This window comes from Neovison vison, chromosome 4, assembly GCF_020171115.1.
Source record: "Neovison vison isolate M4711 chromosome 4, ASM_NN_V1, whole genome shotgun sequence".
Classification (NCBI taxonomy): domain Eukaryota; kingdom Metazoa; phylum Chordata; class Mammalia; order Carnivora; family Mustelidae; genus Neogale; species Neogale vison.
Genome location: NC_058094.1, coordinates 185,042,307 through 185,064,339, shown reverse-complemented (window position 1 = coordinate 185,064,339; position 22,033 = coordinate 185,042,307). Strand labels below are relative to the sequence as shown.

Sequence of the window (22,033 nt, the reverse complement as noted above, 5' to 3'; positions counted from 1 at the left end):
TCAGTGTGGTTTTTTGTTGTTGTTGTTTTGTTTTTTTTTAAAGATTTTATTTATCCACTTGTCAGAGAGAGAGGGAGAGAGAGTGAGCACAGGCAGGCAGAGAGGCAGGCAGAGGGAGAAGCAGGCTCCCTGCTGAGCAAGGAGCCCGACGTGGGACTCGATCCCAGGACGCTGGGATCATGACCCGAGCCGAAGGCAGCCGCTTAACCAACTGAGCCACCCAGGCGTCCCCTCAGTGTGGTTTTGATTTGAAATTCCCTGATGGCTAATGATGATGAACGTTTTTTCACGTTGTCTGCTAGCCATTTGTATGTCTTTGGAGAAGTGTCTGCTCTTGTCTGCCTATTTTTTTGACTTGATTATCTGCTCTTTGGGTGTTGAGTATGAGAAGTTCTTTATAGATCTTGGATATCAGCCCTTTTTCTGTAGCGAATATTTGAAGATGTTTGCAAATATCTTCTCCCATTCTGTGGGTTGCCTCTTTGTTTTCTTGACTGTTTCCTTTGCTTTTTATGTTGAAACTAGATGGGGAGATGGACAAGTTGTTGTAGGAGAGGGTGACACTTTGAATGTGCCTCTGATTATGTATTCTCTTTAGATATATTTATAAGGAAAGCTGTGTTTCCTTTTAAATTGCTTTGAAATAGGGGCACCTGGGTGGCTCAGTGGGTTGAGGCTCTGCCTTTGGCTCAGGTCATGATCTCAGGGTCCTGGGATCAAGCCCTACCTCGGGCTCTCTGCTCGGCAAGGAGCCTGCTCCCCTCCACCCCCTGCCTGCCTCTCTGCCTACTGGTGATCCCTCTCTCTCTGTCAAATAAATAAATAAAATCTTTAAAAAAATAAATAAATAGTTTTGAAATAAGCATTTAATATTGAGCATTACAGGCAGTAGTTATTAGTGAATGTTTGTTACCGGAGAAAGTGCGTGTGTTGGGTTTTGTTTAGTTGTTTGGTTTTGGTGGTAGTTATCACTATTGTTTTGGTTTGGGATTTTATTTTGTCAGAGATGGACATTATGATTAATGCTCAGAGAGTAAATGGGCACTATAAAAATACATTATGTAATTAAATGAAATGCTGGGTTGCCATAAAAATAAGAAAATGATTTCTGATTTAGATGGGGAATTAGCCATTTGAATCTTCACTTGTGGAAATGAGTTTGTACTCATTCATGATTTATAGGATATCCTGTACATCTATAATGCTCTTAGATTTCAGCATGCTATCTGTCCCCACTGAATTGAGTGTATGGGTGATTTCTCAGTGTTGTTTGGAAATTGCAAGAGGAGAAGAAGGGACTTGGTGGAGTGTTATGGGAAAGTCTCTCACCTTTCTATTAAAAAAAAAAATTATCATTGTAATAGTTACCCTGAGAAAAAATAACAAGGAACTTATTTTCAAGAGATGCAGAAGCACTTGGTCAAAAGGGTTATTTTGTTTTGTTTTCGTATCTTACCCACTTCTTTTTTAATTGAAATCTAAAATGTCAAACATGATTATACATTCATATCCCCATTTGAAAACATGAAAATTATAGTACTTCTCTTAATATCTGTAGCATTCTTTTTAGTAAAATTTGCATAATCCCTTTAGTACAATGAAATCCATACATTCTTACATCTGGTTTTGGAGTCTTTCTTGGCAAGTAAATGCTTTTCTGTCTTTAAAATGTTGTTTTGGGAATACCTCAGTGGCTCATTTGGTTAAGCGGCTGCCTTTGACTCTCAGGTCATGATCTCAGGGTCCTGGGATCAAGTCCCGCATTGCGTTACTTGCTCATTAGGGAACCTGCTTCTCTCTCTGCCTGCTCTGCCTGCCACTCCCCCTGCTTGTGCTCTCTCTCTCTCTCTCTCTGACAAATAAATAAATAAAATCTTTTTAAAAAATTGTTTTGCTTTGGGGCATGGGGTGGCTTAAGTGTCAGACTCTTGATTTCGGCTCAGGTCAAGATCTCTGGATCGAGTCCTGGTCTTGGGGCTCCCTGCTCAGTGGGGAGTCTGCTTGAGATTCTCTCCCTCTGCCTCCCTCACTTCCACCCCATGCTCTTGTACTCTTGCTCTAAATTTAAAAATCGGGAAAAAAATATTGTTTTGCCTTTGCTTTTAGCCCTGCCTCTGCTACCTGCAGCTCCAGGCTGACAGCAGAGAAAGACCCTTACAAACCTTGGTTTCATAGTTCCACCCTCAAATACAAGGAGAGGTATGCTTTGGTTCCCAAATGTTGCGGAAATGTAGCAGTCATTCAAATTTAGTGTACACCAGAATTGCATGGAATATGTGTGAAAAAGCCATATTCCTAAACCCTTTCCGCAGAGGTTCTGATTAATCCTTGGATTGGGCCCATGAATCTGCATTTTAACCCACTTTCTAGATGATACTGATACTGGTAGCCTAAGAATCTTAATTTGAGAGACGATTAACTATTTCCCTGCCCTTGAATATATAGTCTCTGATATTTTTCTCTTAATAGTCTTTTTTTTTTCTTTTTCGGTCTTCTGTAAAATGTTGGTCACTGGGGCAACTAATTGTGCCTAAAACTGAACATACAGTCAAAAGGTTAAGTTGTATGGAGATAGTATTTCCTCCAGAGTTGGAAATTTTTTTTTTTAAAGATTTTATTTATTTATTTGTCAGAGACAGAGGGAGAGAGAGCGAGTGAGCACAGGCAGACAGAGAGGCAGGCAGAGGCAGAGGGAGAAGCAGGCTCCCTGCCGAGCAAGGAGCCCCATGTGGGACTCGATCCCATAACCCTGGGATCATGATCTGAGCCGAAGGCAGCTGCTCAACCAACTGAGCCATTTTTTTATAACTCTGAATTCTTACAGCAAAAAGTTAAATCATCAGTAAATATGTTTTTGTGAACATCTTTCCTACTAGAAGAGAGGAAAGAGTCCCAGACTTTCCAAATTATTGTTCTATATTATTTTTTCAGAATTATCTATAGCCTATCCCTTGAGAAGAATATATATGGTCAAGAGATATAGGAAAAAATAAAACTCTTCTCTTAAAAATATAAATATATGTATGTGTGTTTAGGTGTAGTGTATAAACTATGTGCTGTGTATAATATATACATATAAATAAATTATATATGTATACATACATATATGCTTATGTATGTATTTAGTTTTGTATCAAAGATAGTAATTGACATGCTCTCTCTAGTACATGATTTCCCCTCTCTGAAGACTTGCCTTGACCATGCAGCTAAAATTCCATTTGGTCAGTTTGGAATCTTTCTGTGCTTTGCCTGCATTTCTATATTTCTCTTATAATTTAGGTAAAATTTCCTAATAGTTCTCCATATAAAACCAACAGTAATTTTTTAAATCCCTTCAGCTTTGGTTTACTAAAGTGATGAAGTGACTCATTTTGATATACGTAGGTCATTGTTGAGGAAAAGAAACAAATACAAACATTTGGAAGATTCGAGAGATCTGTAACACCTAGCGTACTCTCCACAGATTCTTTTGTTTACCCGTGCTCTGTGTTCTTGTACCACTAATAAAGCCTCTGGCATAAAATGGATGACTTCAGTGAGTCTGAGTCAGCTGATCATTTACAAAGCCAATCTAAGTGCCTAGGAGCTAGACTCACATTAATTTTATTTTATGATCTAAACACAAATTGCATGAGATATTTGCTGAGGTTTTACTCTAAAAATCTAAAGTGAATGCTGTCCCCTTGGTCTGTAGTAAGAGCTAAACTATATCCCACTTGGGGATTTCTGGGAATTTACAAGTCATTTCTTTAATTTAAAATTCCACACTGCTATAGGATAAAAGTAATTTCCTGTCCAATAAACAGTTGCAGTAGAAACAGGGCCACACATGATGCAAATTGAGGCATTGAGGGACAGTTCTTATTATCATAAAAAACGAAGTAAGGGTAAGGAGACCCTTTGGATCTTAATTCCAATTTCTTAGAGCACTTTCTCATTCATTTGTTGGACTTCCTCTGCCTGAGTGTGTTTTATGTCAATATAACTGATTATAATTTTAACTCTGGGCAGGAGACTAGGTATTATAACATTCAACCACATACTGGTGGTTTTTCCCTTGTTATGATCATATCTCCTTGAATTGCTGTGCAGCTATTTTGTACAGACCACATTTAGCTTGAGACAGTTTAGATTTTTTTAAGTTTAAGATTTTTTAAGCTCTTAAGTTAGGAGCTTAATTAAATGGGTAATATACTTTCTAGAATAACTAAGAAGAGGACTAGTATAAATACAGGAAATATGCCTTAAAATAAGAAACATTTTACTTGCAGGAAAATAGGGAAGAGCAAAAAGAATCTTTCCATGAAATCCCTATTTCAATTGTCAAATTTCCCCGCAGCATAATTGTTCTCTCCTGTTTTTCCACAAATTGTATTGGCTAAATTTTATTTATTTATTTGACAGAAAAAGATCACAAGTAGGCAGAGAGGCAGGCAGAGAGAGAGGAGGAAGCAGACTCCCTGCTGAGGAGAGAGCCCCATGTGGGACTCCATCCCAGGACCCAGGTGCCCCTCGGCTAAATTTTATAAGATAAATAATCTTTTATGAAGTGTCATGTGCCTTTGTTTTTCTTTCCACATGCATGAGTATTCAAGGTTTTCTGTTTTGTGTTATAATTTTTAAGAAAATTAGGCAGCCTACTAAGTTAACTGATTTTTACTCTCATTAAGACTGAACAGTAAATCACCTCTGCTCCTTGAACTCCTTTTTCCTAACATGTTATTACTATGGCAATAATTCTTCAAAAGTATTCATTCACTCTCTGTCATTGACCTATTTCTTTTGAGCTGGGCAATGTGCAATGGTTGTCTTTTTTTTTTTTTTTTTAGGTAGGGTACTTTTTAAAAATTAAAATTAATATGTAACAGTAATATTTTTACAGTTCAATAAATTTTAGTGCTCTCGGGGTTGTGCAACTGTCACAATTAATTTTAAAAAAGCTTTTTAAGTAATTTTTGAGTTCAGCGCTTGAACTCAACAACCCTGAGTTCAAGACCTGAGTTGAGATCAAGAGTTGGACATTTACAAACTGAGCCCCCCAGGAGCTCCCATCACAATTAATTTTAGAACTTTTTTTTTTACTAAAAAAAAATCCCCCCCCCAACTCCTTAAGCAACTACCAAACTACTTTACCTATTTGCCTATTCTAGAAATTTCCTAATAATTCTTTTTTTTTTTTTTTTTAGGATTTCATTTATTTATCTGAGAGAGAGAAATCACAAGTAGATGGAGAGGCAGGCAGAGAGAGAGAGCGAAGCAGGCTCCCTGCTGAGCAGAGAGCCCGATGCGGGACTCGATCCCAGGACCCTGAGATCATGACCTGAGCCGAAGGCAGCGGCTTAACCCACTGAGCCAGCCAGGCGCCCCTCCTAATAATTCTTAAAGCTCAATTCTTTCTTTATATTCACAGTAAAGAAAAACTGACAATCTGAGAAATTCATACAGTAAAACATTTTAGCTATCTAATTACATATTCAAAAGGCTTGATGGATCATTTAAATTCTAAAAATAATTTAAAAATAGATTTTAATACTTAAAATCTCTTGGGGTTGCCTATACTCAATATGGGCAGTAATTCTGTAAATTGATTTAAGGGCATTCTAAAGGTTTGTTTCTATGGTAACCAAATTCAGAACACTAACCTCTTAAAGATGGTTGTCATAGGATTAAGGCAGGTGGCTGACTAATCTTAACTGGTGCTTTTCTTTCTCCTTTTTCCATGGCTTTTCTCTCAGCTTCTTTGGTTCTCATAAGATTACATACAAAGCAATTACAGAGGCTTTCTTACCCATTTGTGAGTGTCTCATTCACATAATACTGTCTGTTGTTCATCCCCATGAGATCTGCCCAGTGACAGATCTTTTTCTCCCTGCTGCAATTATACACTAAAAGAAGCACTAAGTGGAAAATATCTCCATGAGTAATGTGTTAAAGGCATTTCTCAATTACTCATGTACTTCGGCTCCTCATAATCATTGCCCAGGGTAGAGTTCTTTAGACAGCAGTTCTGCTTTTAAAAAAAAAAAAAAAAAAAGCAACATTGTTATCAATAATTTTTTTTAATGGTCTCTGTTTGGATAACCTTCATTTATGATCATCTTTCACATTTGTTGACAGTTCCCAGTACGCTAGATCAACAGATTTATCTGTGCAGAACACTTAGGTCACTCTGACAGGAGCATAGCATATATGCATATATTACCTTTATACTTAATTAATTTCCTTGCTTGCCTCTGTCTTCTGAGAGGAGAGCCTATGACATACCTTTTACATCTTTGTAGCAAAAATGCAGTTCCTGGTACAGGTGTTCCATAAATGACTCTTGTTAAATTAGGCATGTTGAAGAACTTCTATAAGTAAACTATGCATTTATTGTTTATAAAATAATGGGCCTTGTTGATTCTATATCAGTACATTTGGTTCCTTACAGGCAGTAAGATCAGTGTTCCTGGACTTCCAAAGCTGCCCATGAGGGAAAATTGCTATGAGACTTGCTGTCCTCTTGTAAACAACTAGAAACCTGGAACGAAGCACACGAGACAACTTGGGTCAGACACTGGACAGCAGGCATAAAAGGACTTCCTCAAGAGAAAGGAAACAAATGAGATGAGTCCTACAATTACCTCAGCTTTCTGCTTGGAGGCAATTCCTGAACCATGCACAGCAAAGGAGAAGGGAGACAAAACAGAGCCCAGTTGTCTTGTGGGGCCGAGGAAATGGAGATCAGAGTTCAGGAAGGTCAAAGCCGTTAGAGTTTGTAGCATAGGGTTCTGCAGAAAACTAACTGGAAAAGAAATTCAGAAATCTTCATTTTAGTCATTGATTGAATACCAGTCTCTGCTTGCAGCAGAGGGATCTCCACAAGGTTGAGGAAAGAATAACCATTGGGAACTGGGCCTCCACAACCTTCAGATTTCACACAAAACTGGGACTTGTTCACATTTCTACCAGCTGGGATCACGTTATGGATCCCATGGAACATTTATTAGAGCCCCCGTGTGAGTCATACCTTGGTCGAAGGGCTGAAGTAGTCCTAGAGTTAAAACTACCCTAGAACTGTCCTAAATAGTTTATAAACAAGCCTTAAATGGGCCAAGCTCATCCTTTTTTTTTTTTTTTAAGATTTTATTTATTTATTTGACAGACAGAGATCACAAGTAGGCAGAGAGGCAGGCAGAGAGAGAGAGAGAGGAGGAAGCAGGCTCCCTGCTGAGCAGAGAGTCTGATGAGGGGCTCGATTCCAGGACCCTGGGATCATGACCTGAGCTGAAGACAGAGGCTTTAACCCACTGAGCCACCCACGCACCCCTATGCCTGAAATTATATTATTTGAAGGTAGATAGTGCAAGGTTTAAGATGCATATTGTAAATCCTAGAGTTATCCAAAGTAAAATTCACAGTATGATTAATAAATCTACAATGGATATAAAATGGAGTACTAAAAAAACCCTCAAGTCTTCAAAAGAAGGCAAATAAAAAGTGAAAAAGAGACAGAGAAGCAAAGAACGGATGGAACAAATGGAAGCATCAAGATGTTATATTTATAACCCACCATGTTGATATTTCCATTAAGAATCAATGGTTTGAACCAGAGTTTCTCAACGTCAGGACTATTGACATTTAGGGCCAGATAACTCTTGGTGTGGGAGGCTGGGCTTTGTGTCCTAGGGTGTTAATAGCGTCCCTCGCCTCCGTGCACTAGGTACCAGGAAAGACCTCCCCTACCTCTGCCATTTTGACAACCAAAACTATCTCCAGACATTGCCAAATGTTAAGAGCTGCTGCTCTAAACACTCTAACTAAAACACAAAGAGTGTCTGAATGAAAAGCAGGATCCAATTATATTTGGTCTTTAAAAAAAAGACAACAGGCACCTGGGTGGCTCAGTGGGTTAAGCCTCTGCCTTTGGCTCAGGTCATGATCTCAGGGTCCTGGGATTGAGCCCCTGCATCGGGCTCCCTGCTCAGTGGGGAGCCTGCTTCTCCCTCTCTCTCTGCCTACTTGTGATCTCTCTCTGTGTGTCAAAACAAAAACAAAACCAAAAACAAAACAGAAAACCAAAGACCTACACTAACATAAAGGGAGAAATAGGTTCAAAGTAAAAGGACGGTTTCCATGGTTGGCCTATTTGCACACTATGGTCCTTTTGTGCTTGAAGAGTGACCACTGTTCCATCCTGCAGTATTCCACTGATCCCCTCAGTCTTCTCCCACTGTCCATTCACTCATGCGGTAAACCACGAGCACAGGGGTAACATTCAAAAGACATGAAAGAAAAGTCTCCTTCCCTCCCCTGAATTCTGTCACCCAATTCTCCTTGCTGGTGCCATCTATTATTACAGTTTCTTCTGTATTCTTCCAAAGATATGCCATGCATTTGCAAATATGAGTATGGTCTTATTTTTTTCTCCACAAATGGTAACACACACAGGATTCTGTCCCCTCACCTCCCTTAGTATGGGTTGGGAATCTTTCATATCAGTACACAGAGATAGAGCTTCCCCATTTTAAAATTTTTATAGATGAATAACATTCCATTGTAATGATATGTTGCAATATATTTAATGGTTCTTTATTTTTTATTATTACTTTTTTATGCTTTTAAGGATTTTTATTTATTTATGACAGAGAGAGATAGCAAGAGAGGGAACACAAGTACAGGGAAGCTGGAGAAGAGAAGCAGGATCCTTGACAAGCAGGATATGGGGCTCTATCCCAGGGCGCTGGGATCATGACCTGAGCCAGAGGCAGATGCTTAACGACTGAGCCACCTAGGCACTCCTTAATGGTCCGTTATTGATGGACATTGGCTTCCACTCTTCATTAGCACAAATAATGTAGCAATGGATGACCTTGTACTCACATCACTTCACACCTCTATCAGTATATACATAGGATAAATTACAGAAGTGGAATCCGTGGATCAAAGATTATGTATATATTTGTTATTTTGGGACATAATGCAAAATTGTCCCCTGTGGAGGCTATAAAATTTTTTACTTTTGCTAATCTGATAGATGGAAAATGCTACCTTGTATATTTAGTTTGATTAACAGCTAAACGAAACCGAGTATCTTTTCATGTGCCTGAGTGGTACTGAGTTTGTTTTCTTGTGAACTACCTCTTCATATCCTTTGAGTTGGGCTTTTCTCCTCAGTTTGTTAGAGGTAGAATCTGTGATCTGGTAACAGATGGTCATGTCCTGATCAATGACCTTGATGCCAGCATCCACACACCTGTCACCTGTCTGCGTATTTTTTAACCCAAGGTATGGAATCTTGGCTTTGCTATTTGCTGTGTAATCTTGGGCGAAGTTCTTAACCTCTTTTGGCTTCAATGTCTAAATATCCAGCATAGGGTCCCTCTTAGGAACATGGTGCAGGAGAGCACCTTTAAAACCAGGGAGTCGGCTTGGACCTGGGAGTCCACGACGTACAGGACACGTTTTTCCCGCGGGGAAATTTTGCTTAGGCACTGAGGCCGCAGGTAGCAACCCCACTGCGGAGTTCGGGAGTGCGCGCGGCGGGAGTGCGGCCTGGCTCCGTACAGCCCGAGTTCTCGCTTTCGAGAGAGCAGAAATCCCGGCCGTGACCAAGAACTTGAAATCGAGCCAAGAGCGAGCCACTTTCTGCGGCGAGAGCCGCCCTCGCAGCCGCTCCCCTGCTCCCCGGCACCCTCCCCTACCGCCCGAGCGCGGCGCTGCAGCCCCGGCGCCCGGACGCGGCGGGTGCGGCGCGGCCCCGGGGCCCGGGTTGGGGAGGCGGGGGTGGGCCCTGCGGTCACGTGATCCGGGCCAGCTGTGCGCAGGGGGCGGCGGGCCCGAGCGCCGAGAGTCTGTGGAGGGGGAAGCGCCCGACGGCCGCCTCCGCCACTGCAGCTACAGCCGCCGATGTCGCCGCAGTAATCGCCGCCCCGGCAGCACCCGCACCCTCGGCGGCCGCAGCATCAGCACCGCAGAGCCGAGCCCGGAGCCCGCCGCCCGGCAGGTGAGCCGCGGCGGGCATGGCTGGGAGCGCGGGGCGTCCGTCGCCGCTTCTCCTCGAGCGTTTCAGCCGCGTCCGCCATCGTCGTCCCCTGTGCCTCGCTGCGGACCCCTGTCCCTTCGAACCCGCGGCTAGCCAGACCCGGGGCTGAAACCCGGCGGGTGGTGGCAGACAAGCTGGGGACTCTGGGGGGATGGGGGGATGGGGATGTGGCCTCGGGCCGGGTGCGGATGACTCGGGTTAGTAGGTTGAGGGGGCGCAGGACAGGGACGCCCCACCCCAGGCGCGGGCACTGCCGCCGGGTTTGACCCTGTCTCCCCGCTCTACACCCCAGTCCCATCCTTTGCTCTGACCTCCGGGTGCTTTCCCTGTATTTCCATTAACTGGCAGCCAAGTTGCTGCTCCGCTGGGGTGTGTGCCTGTGACCCCCCACCCCTCCACCTCTTGGGCTGTTCCCGGGGTTCGCAGCTCGCTCGGTAGTGGCAGCGTTGGTGGCGGAGTGGGCCTGGCACCTTCCCGGGAGGTAGCGCACCTGCTACCCGGGTAGCGCGAACATGGCTGCCTGGTGGGGCCCGCTGTCCTTGACCTGGCTCTGCGCCCACGTCCATCCGGTTTGCGATCGCTAATCGTGTCCAGGGGACTGCCCTCCCCTTAACGGCTGTTACTGTCGTCTGAGCGGGCTGCAGGACTTGACACGACGTCCCCCGCCCCCAGCCACACTCGGGGCGGTTCTTTGGAGTTGGGGGTGGGGTGTCAGGACAAGTACGCCGTGGCGCCAGGACACTTAGGGTAGCATTTCTGCTATGAAATAGCTGGTCAGCCCTCGGTTCGCTTGTTGGTCTGGGCGCTGATTATTTGGCGACATCATTGCTGAGGTCTGAGACTGGTGGGGTCTGCAAAACAGGCAGAACGCTTCAACTTTTAGAGAATTGACGAGCACTCGGATTTAGCGGTTTAAAATGTTCATTAAACCTAACTGCATCTAAGGAAACTGTTATTCACTGACTCAAAACTGACTTGGTAGGGTTTTACATATGGGCTTTCTGGATTTGCTGTTTAATTCTGACTTGCAATTTGGTCTTGAATTAGACTTGTGTCCAGCTTCTCCAGCTGTGTGTGTGTGGGTGTGTGCAACTGTGTTCCCAGCCTGACCAGAAGATGCCATGGGTTGCAGAGGAAATCTATGTTAATTCAAAATGGCAGCATGAAAAAGTCGGGCCAGGCGGAAGCCGTTGAGACCACAGCTCACATCAGCTGCCCCTTCTTAAGCCTTGGTGAGGATATAGGCTGTGGGGAAGGCTCTTCTGGGTGTTGCTGCAGCTGGTCCTAAGGGAAGGGAATGATTCTTGCAGCAGGCTAGATTTTAAGGGGGCAGCAGGGTCGTGGGGAGGTGAAGTGGGAAGTTTGGGGAGCTGTAATTATCTTCTCTAACTTATTGAAAGCTGGTGCAAAGACCTAATTAGAATTCTCTGTGATTTTGAGCTAATTTTTCTCCAGGCTCAACTATGGACAATTTATGTGGCTGCTTATGTCTGTTTGATGCATAACTCACTTATGCATCAGAGAATTTAATATTTTATTTTATACCTACGAGTGGATCTTAAAAGGGTTGAGTGTCTAGTGTAAACATCACCCAAGAACGATACATAACAATTACCAGGTATTTAGAGCAAGTTTCAATGAAAGACCTGATACAGCTCCATGATCAAGCACCCAGGCATCAGAGAATGATAAATTCTTGAAAGGTGACTCATTTTAGGATTTTTTTTTTTTAAACAGTTTTTTTTTAAACAGTTTTTCCTTGTGGTTTTACTGCTGTGCTGCCAGCCATCTTCTCATTTAGGGAGAATGGGATGCATGAGGAGGCAAGTGTTTCAGGGATAATGGGAATAGAGGAAGATTAGTGCTTTGGTCAGGAATGGCGATCTGGAAGCACTCTGCTGTCAACCGCCTTTTTACAGCCCTGGAGGCTGAAGCCAGCAGGGTGTCTGGGCTGCACCCAAGGTCATATAGCTGGCTGGCAACTGGCAGTGAGGATCGAAATCCAGGTCTCGTAATTGCCCAGGTCAGGGTTCTACATGCCACATTTCACAGCTTAGGGAAAAAGGGACGGACCTGTCATTACTAGGATGGCAAACAGAGCAATTCGAAAGCAAACTGTAACACGAATATAAAAATCAATGGGTATTTAAAGTGAGTGACTACATCTTAGTTTCCAAATTCAAAACCATTTAACTTTAAAAAATATTTTAATTTATTTGAGAGAGAGCGAGCATGTGCACAAACAGAGGGAACAGCAGAGGGAGAGGGAGAAGGAGGCCCCCACTGAGCAAGGTGCCTGATGTAGGGCTCTATCCTGCTGGGGTCATGACCCGAGCTGAAGACAGATGCTTAACCCACTGAACCACCCAGGCATCCCAAAACCATTTAACTTCTTAAGTTGTGTGCACCTTATGTCCACATTTTCCAGTGACTAGACTGCTTATATAGTTAAGCACCAAAAACATAATTTTACTCCTATTCTTTAAAGTGAGACATGCATTCTTGGATTAAGAAATGTGTGGCTCGTGTTTGTGGAGAATCATTGGGTCAACTTCTTTTTAAAAGAAACCAAAGTGGGATATATAATAGCTTTTGAGTATGTCGAATTTTAAGTAAAATGTGAACAACGAGCCTGTTTTAAAATAACTTTGAAGCAGCACTGCATACAGAGGCTTTTTCTAGAATTTGAATTTGATTTCTCTTGGTCATATACCAGTAACCAAAGATCTACTAAAGCCAGATTGGAAAGTGTAAATGGGTTAATATTTGCATGGAAGTGATGAGGATACAAAATATTTCTTCTGGGGCGCCTGGGTGGCTCAGTGGGTTAGGCCGCTGCCTTCGGCTCGGGTCGTGATCTCAGGGTCCTGGGATCAAGTCCCGCGTCGGGCTCTCTGCTCAGCAGGGAGCCTGCTTCTCTCTCTCTCTCTCTCTCTCTCTGCCTGCCTCTCCATCTACTTGTGATCTCTCTCTGTCAAATAAATAAATAAAATCTAAAAAAAAAAAAATTTCTTCTGTGCGTTCAATTTCTTCAGCCCAGTGATCTCTAGAAGAAGTTGCACAGGTTGCAGGGAAGAGGGTGAAGCGTATGGGAGCTAGGTATGGATGATTATGTGCAAAGGAAGACAGATGATGCCACACGTGCTGTTTAAAAAAGCAGTAGCTTACCTTAGAGCCTGAATATGAAGATTTACTCACTTAAATACCCCTGACATGCCAAAGATACTTAAAATCACAAGGTTTGGAAATTCTTGAACATAAGCAATTTGTGTTTGTTGAAGAAGAATAATTCAGTTATTTTTTAAAAAGTCATGCATGGGGTGCCTGGGTGGCTCAGTGAGTTAAAGCCTCTGCCTTCAGCTCAGGTCATGATCTCAGGGTCCTGGGATGGAAGCCCCTGAGTCAGGCTCTCTGCTCAGCAGGAAGCAGGCTTCTTCTTCTCTCTCTCTGCCTGCCTCTCTGCCTACCTGTGATCTCTGTCTGTCAAATAAATAAATAAAATCTTTAAAAAAAAAAAAGTCACACATGATCTCTTTATCCAGCAGTAACTGAAGACATTTTCATTGGAATGACAGCCTAGGTCTGTGCTGTCCAATTCAATAGCCAGTAGCCACTATCCACATGTGGCTCTTGAGCCCTTGAAATGTGGCTAGTCCACACAGATGTGTGAACTACACCCCAGATTTCAAAATTTGTATAAAAAAAGAATTTAAACTATGTCATTAATAATTTGTGTGTTGATTATATATTGAGGTAGTATTTTAGATATATCCAGTTCAAGTAGACTATATTATTAACAATAGTTTCACCAGTTTCTCTTTTTTAGATGTGGCTTCTAGAAAACACAAGATTACACGACGTGGTTTGCATCTGTCTTGCATTAACAGAAAGCGGAGTTTGGTTGGGGTGTGCGGTACTGTGCACAGAACTGGGTGTGTAAGGAGAGAGATACTTGGATAGAAGAGGGAGGGAGACAGAGTGGATGGAGAAGGATTATGAGGAGGGAGTGCTCGGGGACGCTCGGGAGTTGGAGAGCATGAGTATGAAGTACCTGGGGGCTGCTGAGTTATGAGACTTCTGAGGTGGAAAAAGCAGAGCGTGCAGTGGTCCAGGGTTTGGAGTGCGTGGAACTGTGACTGGTAGGGTGTGTGGTGGTGGGACAGGAACCAGGGTGGTGGAAAGGCAGCGTGGACACAACTGCATGTCACACTGGAAAGTGACTTCCACATCTGAGATGGCTGGTTTCACAAACATATCTAGCACATCAAAATGAGGTGAACACATCTCATTCACAGTCCAAGCTCTGCTTCTGCCTCTAATTAGGGGGTGTGACCTTGAGCAAGTCACTCATTGAGATGCTTCTCAGTCTCCTTTTATTTATTTTTTTTAAAGATTTAAAAAAAATTTATTTATTTGCGAGAGAGAGCGAATGGGCACAATCAGGGGGCAGAAGCAGAGGGAGAGGGAGAAGCAGACTCCCTGCTGAGCAGAGAGCCCCATGTGGGGCTTGATCCCAGGACTCCAGGATCATGACCTGAGCCGAAGGCAGATGCTTTACTGACTGAGCCACCCAGGTGCCCCTCAGTCTCCTTTTTAAAATGGGGTGAATGACAACTGTCCCCTGACTTGCTGGGTGGTTTCTGTGGGGTGAGATATGACATACTAAAACACAAAGGTTTATTAGAATTTACATTACTTTATTACAACACTACACACTGAGATCACTTTTACTTACGCACGTGTGCATAAGATGACAACAACGACAAGAAGACCAGCCTTCCTCTGGTTCTACCAATATGTGTTCCAAAAATTAAAAATTTTGAGTAAAAATATTTGGAGGGGGGAGATTAGGAGTGAGTTGGTGATCTGCACAGATTTCTCCCCTGCTTTCCCCATCCCAAATAGTTAATTATCCTAACAACATTTACTGTTCAATACATTCTTTCACCTTGCTTTCAAATTCAGCTTTCATCATATGCTAATTTCCTACATTATATGAGTATATTTCAGTAATGTCTGCTCTGTCAATCTGTCTGTTCTTGTGTCAGTCTTGAACGGTTGTAATTATTAAAACTTCCTAACATGGTTTAATACCCTGTGGGGCTAGCTTCTCCTCATTAGTTTTCTTTTATGAAACTTCTTGGCTTGTCCCACATCCTTTTTAGATGAGCTTCAGGGTCGTTTTTGGTCATGGTTGTATCCAAGATTGATGACTTCCCAGTGACTCCATGGATTACTGTAGGGAAGACACCTCCATATAGTATTGGATCTTCCCAGCAAAACACAGGCATCTCTCCCTGCCCTTCATATCTTCTCTTGTGTCCCCATAAACCCTTACCATTTCCTCGACTAAGGATTTGTACATCTCTCTCTGGTAAACTTATTTGAAAATGGGCAGAAGCCCTATAAAGAAAACTACAGAACTCCAAGGATGGGTACAGAAGTCCACACCAACAGGGACGCTTCCTACTTTGGATAGCAGGTAGAGTCTGGGTGCTTGGGGCATTCTAGAGTCTGGGTTCTCTCTCTGCTATGTTCTTGTTATATGATTCTGGACAAGACTTAACCACTCTTGATCTCAATTTTCTCATCTTTAAAAAGCGAATAATAAGGGGCGCCTGGACGGCTCAGTTGGTTAAGCATCTGACTTCTGGCTCAGGTCATGATCTCAGGATCCTGGGATCCAGTCCTGTGTCAGGCTCCATGCTCATGGGGAGTCTGCTTCTCCTTCTCCCTTTGCCCCCTCCGCGCTCATGTGCATGCTCTCTCAGTCTCTCTCTTTCAAATAAGTGAATAAAATATTTTAAACAAGGGGGATAGTAATACCTTGTGAAGTGGTCATCGTGAGGATTAAGTTATTTTATTATTTATATATTTAATATATTTATATGTATTGCTTAGCATGTTACTAAGCACATAGTGAATGCTTCATACTCAATAGTAATATGTAAGATTATAATATTTTATGTGTTTTGTATTATTACATGTAATAATATAAGATTCTGTGATTTAATTATTTTAGTTACTCCTGATTAAATGAATATATAAATCCAGTATCATTTTTGGATCATAGGTCCTGAGAGGCTCTGGAAACATTTTGCCAATTTTTAAAAAAGTTTAATGGAACTTGGGAAAGAAATGGTTGGAAGAGCCAAGAAATGTGGAAGACAGTTATTGGGGGTGAGGTAGGATCTATACTTGCTTTATCTCCAAGGTAGATCGGCCACAGCCCTCTAGCACATTGTCCCTGCCCTGTGCCAGGGACAGGCACATCCTTTTCCATCATTCTGTGGGTCTCTTCTATCCTCACTGTCATCCTTACCCGTAGTCTGTGCCTTATTTGGAATAGTCTTTTCAGCAACTCTAAAGGATGTGCCTTATTTGGAATAGTCTTTTCAGCAACTCTAAAGGATGGTTACAGAGCTTTTGTAGTGGGAGGGATGGCTAAGATGACATGTCCTGTTTCCATTGGGATGGAAGAGCAACCTGCTATCCAAGAAGGCAGGAATGATGTAGGCCTTAATCACACCCTCCTCTACAAGCTCCCACATCGTCAGCCCAGTCTGGGATGGTGGTGAACTGAACTGGGTGGAGTGTGAGGTTACTCAGTCAAGGTGACTGGGAGGGGAGGGAGCTGAGGGCCAACCAGCTTGAGTCTCACCTGAAGCAGAGAGAGGTTAATGTTCCCTTCTGTCCTTAATAGTTAGCCTAAATCTCCCAGTGCTTACTATAACCCCCCCAAGTGAGCTACATATCCTTGAAAGCTCCTATAAGCATTTCTAATCATTATTTTAAGTTAGGTCGCTGCCCTTCTCTCTTGGTTGTGTTCATGAGCACCTCTTCTAGGTGATAAAGACCTTGAAAACATCGTTTTAGTTTCATTTTCCTCCTGGATTGAACAAGGTGCTTGTAGGTGGTTAGGGGCTCAAAGTACATATTGGTAATCATTTGACTTCTTAAAATTCTAATTAAAATAATGTAGTGATCAGAGGCTCCTCTGAATATCTCTTTCTCCTCTAAGTAAAACCTTAGTGTATTTTAAAAATTGCATTTAGAAGTGCCCTAGTGACCTAAAAGAATTCAATGAAATCTTAAAATGTCTTTCTTAAGCACTAAAGCAACAGATTTTTTTAAATAATTAAAAGCCCAATAAAGTAATATGAGCTTTCTATAAATCTAAAATGACATAACTAGATAAAGTAAAATTTAAAGCTTCTATCTCTGTATCCTGTCCTTACTTTCACTGCCAGTTCTGTTAGATAGTAATCCATTAATCCTTCTAGGTTCTTTTCTCTCTCTCTCTCTCTCTTCCTCCCTTTTGTATATACTTATATTTACATAAATGTATGTGTGCACATACATATATGTATATACAAATATACATGTATATATTCACATATACAAATACAGGTTTGTTTGTTTGTTTGTTTGTTTTATAATAAATGGGATACATTTTCTGAGGGCAAAACACAGCAAATGGCCCTAGCACTAATGGGTATTTACAAAGGAGTTTTTAGCTCAAATTTTGCTAGATATAATAAAGTTATCCCCTGGTTACCAACAAGATTTAAGTCTTACTACTTTGTTTCTTCTGTAGGAAATGAATAGTTGGCCAGTTTTTTACAGAGACAGAATGTAAATCACCATTTTAAGAATGATTGAGAAGAGTTTTTGAAATCCCACTTTGTAGAGTTAACAGGTACATATCAAATCACATTAATGGGAAAGGATGAGACTAGACAATGCATTATTTAGATGGGAGAAGAAAACAGATGGTGGGAGTAGGAAGGTCATAATTCAAAGCAACCTTGCCAAATTAGTGGACACAATGGCAGCAATGTCAGAAATGAGAAAAGAAGGAAATGAAAGGACCCTAGATGTGGCTTGCTTAGCAGTTTCCAGATCGTTCCCACAGAGAATGCTTTTGGCAGCTAACCACATACCTGCCTATCTCAAACGCATTCTTCCAGAACAAGTTAAAGGAGCAAGACTTGAGTGTTTGTCTATTCCGTATATGCTATATATATATTACCTCATTTAATCCCCTTACTAGTTCCTGGTGAATATCATGGCTACACTTCATAGATGAAAGAATTTAATAAGTGGAGGATCTGTACATGGAATTGGGACGTGTCTGATTCTTCCTTAAAAAGCTATAATGTAACCTCTTAGAGTAACTTAACTGCACAGTCTAACCTATATCATTAATGTGATACAAGTCATTTTCTTTCTTTGTGTTACTATGAAAGACAGAAAATGTCTTCCAATATGCCATGTATTGGAAAACATCTTCCTTACAATGAACTTGATCTGACTATATTGTTCTAATTTGGCAAGCTCGAGTGGAAAATTAATATTGCTTGTGCTATATATCTAGTCTTTCCTGCCATTAAAAAAATTGTTATAGCCATAAGAAATGGACCCTATTCAACTAATCTTTCCTTTTTCCTTCACTCTAAAATCCCTAAAAGGACATTTCTTTTTTCTGGCTCAAATTCTGACTTTCTATCCAAGGCAGAGGAGTCATGATAGTCTCCAGTCTCGCAGTCTGAGTTTTTTTGTAAGTGGTACCATATTTTAAATACCAGGAGTGATGGACAGGCCACTTGGTGTGGTAGAGTGTTTGCAGATGGTCCTTGAATTCATGTGTCCCAACCTTGAACGTACACAAATAATGAGCCATATGTATCTGCACTACTCTTTTTCAAATAGTATAGGATTCTCTTGCCATTTAGTACATACAAATCCATTAGAAGTATTACCGAAGCCAACTACAATGACTGTTATTTGGGGGTTTCTATGAAAAAATTCTTGACCTCTGTAAGTTGGAAAACATCATATTACAAAATTTTGTGTTATAGAGAAATTCCGGAGTGATTTGAAGAATACTTTTGTGAAGTGACCATTTACCACTTATTCTATGAATAAATGCAAGTTTTGATAAACAATATTCTGTTTGACTGTACATAAAAAGCTCTACATTTCCTTAGCTGTTAGTTTGTCACATGAATCATTACATTGGACATTTTGCTTTATTCATATTTCTCAATGTGACCATATATTGCAAATGAAGCAGAATCAGATTTGGCCCAAATGTAAAATGAGTTCATTTGCCATGACTATACAGTTCTCCTCAATTCCTGGGTCTCTGCCCTAGTGAGAGACTGTGTTTATTACCTGCGGTGAGTTAGGGTAGTAGATTATTTGATTACAACTCTTCCTTTTCTTTCTTTCTTCCTTCCTTCCTTTCTTTCTTTTTAAATATTTTCATTACAAATTCTGTACTCTCCGGGCGCATGGGTGGCTCAGTGGATTAAGCCGCTGCCTTTGGCTTAGGTCATGATCTCAGGGTCCTGGGATCGAGTCCCACATCGGGCTCTCTGCTCGGCGGGGAGCCTGCTTCCTCCTCTCTCTCTCTCTGCCTGCCTCTCTGCCTACTTGTGATTTCTCTCTGTCAAATAAATAAATAAAATCTTTTAAAAAAAATTCTGTACTCTCCTGTGGGAAATTTGAAAATACCTGAATATATGGAGGTTAAGAAATTGTGATTCTGCAACTCAGGAGATACTACAGCTCTTATAAATTTTGTTGCATTGGCTTATGATCTTTTTGCTTCATCTATTTAGATAACATACATCATTCGAATGGTGCCATATTTAATTTGTATGACCTCTTTTCATTTCACCAGGTTGATTCTGTTTGTTTGTTTATTTATTTATTTTAAAGAGTCCCATGTAGACACTGGACTGAGCTCAGAGTCTGAGGCAGGGCTCAATGCAGGGCTCGATTCCATGACCCTCATGGGATCATGACCCAAAGTGAAACCAACAGTTGGTCATCCAACCAACTGAGCCACCCAGACACCCCAGTTCTGTGTGTTTATATATTTTCCAGCTTTCCGTGTTATGTACAGATAGCCAATTACGTATCACATGTTTGTTTTGTTTTGTTTTATTTTTTTGACTCATGATAGTCTAAATGGCTGTATTTTGGGGGAGGCAAATGAAGCAGCAGTGGCCCATTAAATTATCAGGGGTTATGATGAAATTGAATAGTCATTCATTATCTGGAATTTTGGTTTTACAATTTTTATTTATTTAAAATCGTGAGCTGGGGGAGCGACAGTGGGAGAGAATCTTTTTTTTTTTTTTAAGATTTATTTATTTATTATTTAAGAGAGAGAGGGAGAGAGAGAACAGGGGGTGGGGTGGGAAGAGAGGCAGAGGGAGAGGGAGTGAGGGTCTCCACGCCCAGTGAAGAGCTTGACACAGGGTCCGATCCCACAACCCCAGGATCACAACCCCAGCGGAAACCAAGAGTCTGATGCCCAACTGACTGCTCCAACCAGCCGCCCTGAAAGAAAGAATCTCCAGCAGCCTCCATGCCCAGCGTGGAGCCCAACACCGGGCTCAGTCTCATGACTCTGAGATGGTGACCTGAGCCAAAACCAAGAGTCAGACCCTTACCTGAGTGAGCCACCCAGGCACCCTGGTTTTGAATTTTTAAATAGACACTCTTTTCATTTCTTGTAGCTAATAACCTTTACTAGCAGTATTTTTGGAATGAATAACAACTAGCTTTGTGATCATCTCAATCATTAAGAAAAAAAGTATATAAGAGGATATTTCTTAGCCAATTTACTGATTTAGGAATATTCAGCTACTGGAAATATTTAACTCTTCTTTTTTTCCTGTCTCAAATTCTCACTTTCTATCCAAGGCAAAGGAGTCATAATAGTTGCTTATCTTGCATTTGTTCAATGAAGAACATTTTTTTTTAAAGCTATTTTTAAAGAGTTGGATGAAACTTGACTTCTTTAAAGTAGTAAAAAATGCAAGACATTGAAATAACAATTAACAACCCAAATCTTCCTGATTATCATGCACTCTGATTTCCCTGTGTTAAAGGTAGAGACCAAGAAAGCATATCCTCCTCCCCCACCATTTGTCTTATTAGGGAAAAGAAAACCCTGCTTTCTCCAGTTGATCAGGGATGGGTTTCACCCACCTTTGTCCTGAGGGCAGAGAGAATTCAGTGGTATTCAATTAAAATTAAATGGTTTCCTTAAAAATAGAATTGAGAAAGAAGAAGACAGAAAGTTGATGGCCTTTGAGGCTGGTGGATGCCTTATGGGGGTTTATTGTACTGTTATGTGTGTGCTGCAAATTTTCACAGTCAAAGAGCCAGGCAGAAAAAAAATGAGTAATGCTTCTGAAGAGCGAAGAAGTTAAATCATCTGCACCAGTGGGTATCACACACCGGTGTGAACTGACTGCATCAGAATCCCCTGGGCACTCGTTAGAGATCTCCTGCCTGTAATCACAGCCTCGATCTGCTGAACGGAATCTACAGGGAGAGTGTGTCTAGCAATCTGCCATTGTAACAAACTCCCGAGATGATTTTGATGCGTGGTCAGATATGAATCCCACGGACTGAACGACAGCATGGGATCACCTTGGCAAAATGAGATTTTCCTGCTCTTTTTCTCTCATTGAAAGTAAAATATAGCTATGTCCCTTCCCCTTCCTTTATTCAACAAACGTTTTTTGAGGTCTTATTGCCAGGGAAATAAGGGCTTATGTAAGAGTTCTTGCCTTCATGGGAGTTACAGTCTGACGAGCAGAGGCAGACATCTTGACATTTGAAGGAAAGAGATACAGCAGGGTGGCGGGAACCATGGGCTCACCTTTTCCCCCATTGCACAAATACACCAACCCAAACTAAGATCCCTCTCCATCCCTTACCCCAATAGTCTTTTCTCAAAGAGGTTATCTGAGTCCCAGATAAGTTACAAATAATAACTCTAGAAAATATTCCCGGGGCACCTGGGTGGCTCAGTGGGTTAAAGCCTCTGCCTTCAGTTTAGGTCATGATCCTGGGCTCCTGGGATCGAGCCTTGCATCAGGCTCTCTGCTCAGCAGAGAGCCTGCTTCCTCCTCTCTCTCTCTCTTTCTCTCTCTCTCTTCCTGCCTCTCTGCCTGCTTGTGATCTCTTTCTCTGTCAAATAAA

The 22,033-nt window shown here is 41.8% G+C and overlaps 1 protein-coding gene across 1 annotated transcript in view; it reads left to right on the top strand.

The window, feature by feature from the left end:
• Nucleotides 1–9,919: 9,919 nt before the first annotated feature.
• The window catches only part of SCRN1 (secernin 1), a 61,011-nt gene continuing 48,897 nt past the window's right edge, over nucleotides 9,920–22,033 (top strand). Inside the window, exon 1 of the mRNA XM_044246304.1 lies at nucleotides 9,920–9,985. The gene's annotated coding sequence lies outside the window, so the exon portion shown is untranslated. The remainder of the gene's footprint in view (nucleotides 9,986–22,033) is intronic.